Raw genomic sequence first — 8,655 nt, forward strand, 5'->3', positions numbered from 1 at the left:
ATGGGCAAGAGCAGTGGGATTTCCTTTCCTTTCCTTTTGACACAGCTTGAAGATGAGTCACCCCTCATCTAGACCAGGCAAGGAGTATGGAAGAAACCAAACACAACCAGAGTAAATAATTCAAGTGTCCATGTAGACAAAGAGCTTAAAATACCCAAATTCTGCTAGGGGTGCTGCAGAATCAGGCTGCAAACAGGAAACTGAAGTGTGGGACTGCAGTGAGGATACAAAGCAAAGAGCAGCTCATGTTCAAACAGCAAATTTGGAACAAATTCACCTAAAGAAAGATGCTGCTGCCTGCCTGGGTTTGCTGCAGTGGCCTCAGTGCTGGCCCTGCTTTGAGCAGGAGACTGAGCCAGAGGCCTCCTGAGGCCCCTGCCCCACTTGCATTATCCTGTGATTCCCCTGCCACTCAACTCCTGCCACCTTGGGTGTGCACTTAGCTTGAGTTTCCCCAAGGTAAAGTGTTCAAAGACTTTGGTCAAAACCCTTGCAGAACAGCAATCCATGGTACAAATCCCTATTTGGAATGTTTTACAGGCACACACCAAACCAAGCTCGCATTAGGAGCGAGCCTTGGGATGACCTAACCAGGTCTGCAGGATAAAAATGACTTAACAGATGTTGAGAGCCAGAAAGAACCATCGTGACCATTGAGTGTGACCCCTGAACACACAGAAAAAAGCATTTTAGCCAATGTTCTGCACCAAACACTTCTTTGCCATGACCACTTTGCCCATAAATGCAGAAGCATTTTCAAACACCTTCAGAACTGAGATACCTGAAGGTCTTAATTCCTTAAGGGGATGCCAGTGTAGGAAAGAGGCACTGTTTTGCTGAAACAGGTGCTTGTTTATTAACCACAAAAGGAAAGAGAAGGCCCCAGCAACAATTTAGGATCTCATAGAAAATCTTCTTCTTGTCCAGCCATCCTTGTTCTCCCCACAGGGCTCACAGCCTGTGATTAAAGCTGGGTCTGGAATTCACATCAGACTGAAAATGGGCACAAGACTGACCCAGACTCAAATAATATTTTATATATCATATCTTAAATCTCTTGTTGGTGAAGAGGGATGCAACATACCCTGTAAGTCACAGGCTCAGGAGAAACTTGAAAATGCTTCTGACATTTTGTCAGTGGAACAGATGAATTAATAGCTGAATACTTGGACCCTTATCACAAGATACAGACTGATCTGCCAGCACAGACCTCCTCAACAGGCACAGAAACACAGATGCTGGTCAGTTTGGTCAGACAGACAGCCTGACTGACACACAAAGAAGGAAATCAGTTAATGAACTTGGCATTTTTCATGTCAAAATTCACACACTCCCCCCCTTTTATTTTTGGGTAACATTAAAAATGGGATTCAGCACAAGAGACACATTTTGGTGTCCAAATGCAGGAACTAGCTGATTCTCCAAGTCTCAGTGGAGATCACAGGGTCAAGCTGGCAAGCAGCTGATGTCTGTTTGGATGTCTCAGGCTGCCCTCCCTGACCTCCATCTGCTCTCCTTTAGCCTATGAATCTTCCACAGGTGCTGTATCATATCACAAGCCCCACATGGAAGATTTGTCTGTTTGGCATCTCCATGTGGAAAGCTGAATCCTACTTCTACATTTGTCAAAAACTGAATTTGGGCACCTGAACCTGGAGCTGAACAAAAGAATTCTCTTCCCCTTCCGTGCTGACTGCTCACACCATCAGATGTCTCTTCCCCATCTGCTCCATCTCACAGCCTCTTAAAACTCCCTCTAAGGAATCATTTGCTAGTTTGTAAAGCTTCTAAAGAGATTTTAGGGTCTTTAGGGGGAAAAAAAAATCAGTCCTTTGTTAAGTCATTAATAACCAGGATATCCTTATTCCTGATGAGGAGGATTTAAACTGTCCCATCTGTGGAAGCAGTGGTTTAATTACAGCTGTGCCTCTTTAATATTTTGCATGAGAGGGCCTTGCCAGGCCATGGAAAGAAAGCAGGAATGGTTTGATGCAGACAGTAGATGCACCAGAGGTCACTGGTGGCTCAAATAAGTCATGGAATTTGGTGGCCTCCTGCCATTGCAGGACACTCTGCTACCTGGGAAAACTGGCATTTATCAGCTGATCTTTAGTGCTGCATCTGTGGAGAACATAATTAACAAATCCTAAGGCTGGAATTCACTTGTCCAGTCAGAAAAAACACACATAAAACAAACAAGTTTATAGGATAGAAATATTTCCAAATGGAATGCCAGCAAGCTGCTACTCTCACCCTCTCTTTAATCACCTGGCTCATTTAGTGACATCAGTCTCCCTGGGAAGAGTCCAGGCTGTGCAGTCCTCGAAAAATCTCCACAAACCTGAATTCTTGGGATGCTCAGAGCTGGATATTTGTCCAGCCACATGGGAACAGGATGTTTTATCATAGAATCATGGAATGGTTTGTGTTGGAAGAGACCTTAGAGATCACTCAAATCCAACCCTCCTGCCATGGGCAGGGACACCTCCCACTGGACCAGGGGACTTTGAGTCTCATCCAGCCTTTGGACCAGACCTGAAGATCTGGCTGATCTTTAAGGTCCCTTCCAACCCAAACCATTCTCTGGTTCTGGAAACCATCTCTTGTCACCTTGTAACCCCCAGACCCGAGGCAGCTCATTCACATCGACTGCAGAGGTGTGGTCAGGAACAAAACTTTTCCATTTCTTCCTTGTTCAGAACCTCCCTGGAAGCTCTGGCCACATTGTTTAACAGCTTCCAAGATGGGAACCTGCTGCAAGGTAGGAAGGGTCCTCAAAATTCCAGCTATTGAGCCTTCTAAAAAATTGTCTCCTTGCTTATGCCTTTGTGAAGGAAACTCTCCCAAAGGCCTTTATGGCTATCCTGTCTCCAGAGCAAGCAGAGTTCCCCTCATTTCAGTTTCTGAGCTCTCAGGCTGCAGGCAGGGCAGGTTTTCAGGCTTTTCTCCACAGCCCTGGGGTAGAAGCTCCCAGAGTGTCCCCCCAAATGGAGACACAGCCACTGCAATGGGCTGGCAGCCTCACAGGGACACTTGTGGGTTCCAGCCCCCGGAGCTGGGTGTTTTAAGGAGCAGAATGAAGTTACAAGGCACACAACAACAACAGCTTGAGAGGTGGCAGCAGGGATTTTGGTCTAAACTTGAGTTCCTCCAATCCAAACTATCTTCAGGCTTCTGCATGACTGGCATCCAGGAGATCCTTACAGTCAAGGGGAATGAAACAAACCCCAGCTCATTACAACTATCCTCTGAAAAAAAAACATAGTTTGAAGCTGTAAATCCCAGAACTCAGACTCTAACAGCATAAAAGCAATCTATCCAGCAGAAGATGTTCTCCCCATCCTGCAAGCATTATTCACACATTAAATCAGAACTGACAACGCAATCTTTTCAGCTGAGCTGTTCTCATCCTTCTTTTTTTATCATGATGAAATAATTCCCCTTTTTAACGACTTCCAAATGTTCCTACGGATGCATTATTGAAGTGACAATGCAGACTCCAAGAGGATGTGTTTGGGGTTTTTTCAGAGCAGTAAATAGACAGGATGTTAATGAATTGGAAAAGTACTAAAAATTTGTTTTGCAAAAAGAAATGTTTTTAACTCTATAAACTGCTGCAACAACTATTGATTGTATTTCCACTGCAACAAGGCAGGCAGAGGCTGATTTATGACAGCAACCCACCCTAACTATCTAACCAGATTTAATATAGTTGCCATCCCATGACACAATGATGTATACTTTGGTGGCAATCTAGAAAATAATTTGCAAGGAGTAACAGCTCGTTCTTCAGGAATCAGCCATAAAGCTGCCACGGGAGGGTCCCCAGCCCTGTCTGTGGGACAGTGATGTAGTGAGGAAGACAGCAAAGCCTCGTGGGCTGGGGGGAGAATGGAGGATCTCAAATTTATGGGTAGGAGTGTTTTCAAGAGACTGTGTTGTTACTGGGTTTATTTAACCATAAACCAAAGGTAACAACGTCTCTGTAAGAATATGCAGTGTTTGCCGAAACCTCACTTTCCACTGTCTGACAAAAAAATTCAAATGGGTCCTTACTGTGTAAGCTCAGAGTGTAGTGCTTGGTCTGCAGAGAGCTGGAAACAGCTTTCCATCTGGGAAACCAGAGATGAGGTTAAGGAGAGAAGAGGAGGGTGGAGTTCCTCGAGGAAGAACACCGTTGTCCACTGCTGGGACACAAAACTTTGTTCAGGAGATGCCCTGAGATACCTCCATAGCTTTGCACCTTCACTCTTGGGCTAGCAGGGCTAGAAGGAAGCTCCAAATAGATTGGAAATGATGAAAAATTTCTTCCCAGGAAGGGTGGTCAGGTATTAGAACAGTCTGCCCAGGGCAGTGGTGGAATCAGCATCCCTGGAAGTGTTCAAAAGCCATGTAGATGTGATGCTCAGGGAAATTGTTTAGTGGGGACCTGGCAGTGCTGGGTTAACAGTTGGAATTGATGATCTTGAAGGACTTTTCCAAACTTAATGATTCTGTGATTCCCACTGGAGGCCAAGTCTGTTTTCTACCCAGTCCTCATTAAGTACTTCACATAAGATAATTTCTACCATTTATCATAAGCAGAGCTAATAAATACCTTGACAAGCAATTTATTTTCTGTGCTTCAATGCAGGTTAAATGGTTGAGCAGGAAATACAGACAAGCCCCTTCCCCTCCACCATTCCCCTGCTGCTTGCTCTCTTCTGCCTCTGTCGCTCTCCAACTCTCCCATTTTTGGGGTTTGAGGTATTTTCTTTCATTTTTGCCATTGCTGTATCACCCCCACTTAGGGTACACTGGCTTTCCCACCAAAACTGAAAATCTGATCCACAGGATCACTGATCCACCCAGAGATGCTCCCAGCAAACTTCAGGGTGGAAAGCAAAGAGGACAGGAGGACTGCAGGTGCTCCAGGCTGAGTGACTAGCAACACAACAGGTTTTCCTAGGGAAAAAAATCCATTTGAAGCCTCTAAGGATGCCTTATTTGCCAGCAGCAAATAAAAAAATGAACAATAACCCCTAAAGTTAACCACAGAACACAGCCCCTGCTGGAAACAAGCTGAGCATATTTTCTTTAGTCAACTAATTCTTGTTTATTCTTTGAAGGCTGACGCTATAAAATTCACAATCCAATTACAATTTCCAGGCTGAAAGAATGGCTTCTAATTATACTGTTTTCCATCACTGCACAAAAGAGTGGATTAATGCTGTATGATTTCATTCCCTGTACAAAATCAGATCTCGGCGTTCTCAAGTGTTTTATAAAAGACACATTAAATAAATTATTAACTGTGTTTTTGCAACAGAAATGGGCTGTACCATAAATAGGACAAATTGAAAAATACAGATCTGCTGCTGTGTTTCAATGCATCAGAACTGAGGATGACACGGCGCATACTGAGTAAAATGGCACTAATTTAAAATTGGAAGGAAAGCTCAGGTGACTTTTTGAAGTGTGGGAGTGGCAGCTTGACTTCCAACATGACTTTGGGCAAGTCACTTGGCCAAGGGGAGGGAGATGGCAGCTCCAGGCTGAGCCAGCCAAGCTGTCCTGCAGGTGTAGCTGTCTCCATGCAGGTGAGGGTGCCTGAGCTCCTGCTCTGAGCAGGAGAGGTTGGTGATCAGACACACCTGAAATGTGACCATTTCAGAGGTTCTGCCATCCTTGCCTTGCTTCTTATGTGCTCCCCAAGCACTGGATTCTACCACATGTCTAAACTTTGGGATATGGATATGGATCTTGCCCCAAATTCCATGTTTCAGGACAGGGCTGAGCCACAGTTTAGGATAAGCTTTGGTTGGATTTACATTCCAAGTCATCTATACTCTGGGGAAGAAAAAAATTTAGTGCCTGTCTTGAACAAATATAACAGTTGCCTACAGAAAGATAAATAAGATACACTCAGTTAAATGACTGAAATGATTGGAGGCTAAATCTCCTGCCTATTGCTTCTCCTCCTCGTGTCTAGGGCTCCAGCCAATAATTAGCCTTGCAGTCTGAAAGCAGAACAAGGGAGGAGAGGGTGACCTTGAGCAAGGCACTGTCCCTCAGGGTACAAATCCTTCAGAGACACTTTTACAGGCACACATCTGGCTCCTCACACACAGCAGCTGTTCCCAGACACAGCTCCTGGCCCACAGGAGCCCTGGCAGCCTCCTCCATGCAAGGGCTGGCACTTCAGACCTCGAATAGTGGAATCACAGAATCACAGAGCCCAGGTTTGGGTTGGAAGGGACCTCAGAAGATGATCCAGTTCCAGCCCCCCTGCCATGAGCAGGGACACCCTGCCATGAGACTGGGCTGGTTCCACTAAACCAAACTGGTCTCATGCCCAGCTGGCACTGAGAGGAGCAGGACTGGTCCCAGCCCTGGGGGCACAGCTGACCCATTGCCCTGGAGGTTACAGGGCCTGGTGGACACAGCAGCACGGAGGATGCTTCTTTTTCAAGGAGCAAACAGCTGAATAAAAGAAAAAAATACAAAGTCAGAGATGCTAAGCCCTTGAAGAAACAGTCTGAGCCATTTCTTGCCCGTTTCAAAATGAAGACAGGTATTTCTCTAAGGCAGGTCCTATTTGACTGCCAAACCCTCACAGTTCAGACAACAGCAAGGAAAACAAGAAGACATTCCAACATCACCAGCGTAGTGAGAACACCACGAGGAAATCAGGCAGGTCCTTTACCAGCTCTCTCCATTCATATAAAATGATATGATCATAAATGAATCTAACACACAGAAAGAATAAAATAACAGTGGTTTGCTTCCATCTTTTATTTCTCCAGCACACTTTGAGCCTGAGTTCAGAGCAGGAATCAAACCCACATTTTGGAGTCAAAACCTGCCACCTAGAGAGCAAAACAGCAAATGGAAAGGAACAGGCTTGGAGGCTGGTGGGAATTTTTAATGCAAGTATCTCGTAATGTTACAGATGTGCTGGAAACTATAAATTTGCTGTGCTGTCTTTTATGGCAACAAAACAGATTTTAAGAGACTCTCAATTATGTATCTGCACAGCACAGACATCGTTACAGGATACTGCTGCTACCCCCAGCACCAGCACTGCGCTGTGTGGTTACTCATTACAGCACAAAAATACAGCTTTACTCCCAGTCCTAGAAATTTATGTGGTTTTTGTAAACAGAGAGGCATCTCTTGCCTTTTCTATTGAGATCATGTAACTGCTTCAGAAATAAAGTCAGATTTAATGACAGTCTTGGATGCTCTGAGTAGCAGAGATTGCCTGGGTCTGAGTACTGTGAGTGAGCTATGGATTGTCAGCAGGTCCAACAAATATCAGTCGGGACCTGGAACCACCAAAAAAACCCCAACAAACAAAAAGCAGCACACCAACAAAAATGAACCAAAAGAAAAAAAAATCACAACCCTGGTGCAACCCTGAGTAAGCTCCCTGAGGTTTTTAGCTTGAGCAAAACTCAGATTTCCACTTCTAGGGAAATATCCTGTTTGCCCCTCAAGTTCGAATGGGACGAGCTGACAAATTCCTTAAGAAAATTGAAAGTGTTTCAACATTTCTGAGTGAAGAAATTTTCCAAAATTGCTGACATTGATTTCGGGTCAATTCAACACTAAACCAAACTTGCAGAGACTCAAGGAGACATCCTGAAGTAACCTCTCCCTAACAATGGTACCCAACAGGTTTTAATTCCTGTATCATAGAATCACCTCCATCACACATCCAGTTACAGGGCTCCATGGCTCATCATACAGCCCAGGCAGGAAAGGAGGAAGAGGCAGGTAATTATCTACCCTACATTATTTACCCTACATTGTGAAATACCCCTACCACTCACCTCAGTCAGCCCTCTGTCCTCAGAGCCTTGAGTTGCACAGAGCAAAGGTTGGATGCAAATCAAACAGCAATTCCCAAATATGCTCTTGCATATCTGTAGCCTTAACTGCAGATTAACTGCACCACCCTGTGCTGGAGGAGTATAATCTCTGATAGAGAAATAGAGTTTAATGCCTTATTCATAACTCAGGAAAAAACAATTATTTAACAATACAGTCAGTAGCACAAACCTCATTTAATTGCTACCAGAGTGCTGCAAGTTGATGTTCAAGAGACTTTTTGTTTTGGTGTTAAAATTTCTGTGGAAAACATCAAACCTGGACTCTTCCCTCTTCACCAGCTATTTCTAGTCATCCCAAAGCCAGAGGATGTCTCAGCACTCCCAGCCCTGTAGAGATGCTCCAGGAGGAACAGCCCACTGTGTACAACACCCAGAACCTGCTGCTGCCAGGCATCCACAGCAGCACAGCTCCTTCTGCCACCTTCCAAAATCACCTGCAGGCTCCTGCCCACACAGTCCTTCCTAGGAAAAGCTGTCATCTAATCCTGACCAGCAACAGGCAGTGGGAAAGGGAAGGCAAAGTAGATGGCAAACTGAGCAAGTAGTTACGTTGGAGCACAAGATTTAATTCTGCAGTTTCAACAAAATTAAGACTTTGGACATCCCAAGTTGGGCATTGCTTTGAAACCACCAGCACAGAAGTCATTCTGAAGTTCTTCTTGAAATGTATCTCTCATGGCTCCTGGCATTTTCTGACCTAGTTTGCATTGACACCTGGCTGCTACCAGGGAATCCAGCCTCTAGAAAGTATTAGGGATCATCCAGAACCAAGTAGGAAAAA

Source organism: Cyanistes caeruleus, chromosome 5 (genome assembly GCF_971803275.1).
Source record: "Cyanistes caeruleus chromosome 5, bCyaCae1.hap1.1, whole genome shotgun sequence".
Classification (NCBI taxonomy): domain Eukaryota; kingdom Metazoa; phylum Chordata; class Aves; order Passeriformes; family Paridae; genus Cyanistes; species Cyanistes caeruleus.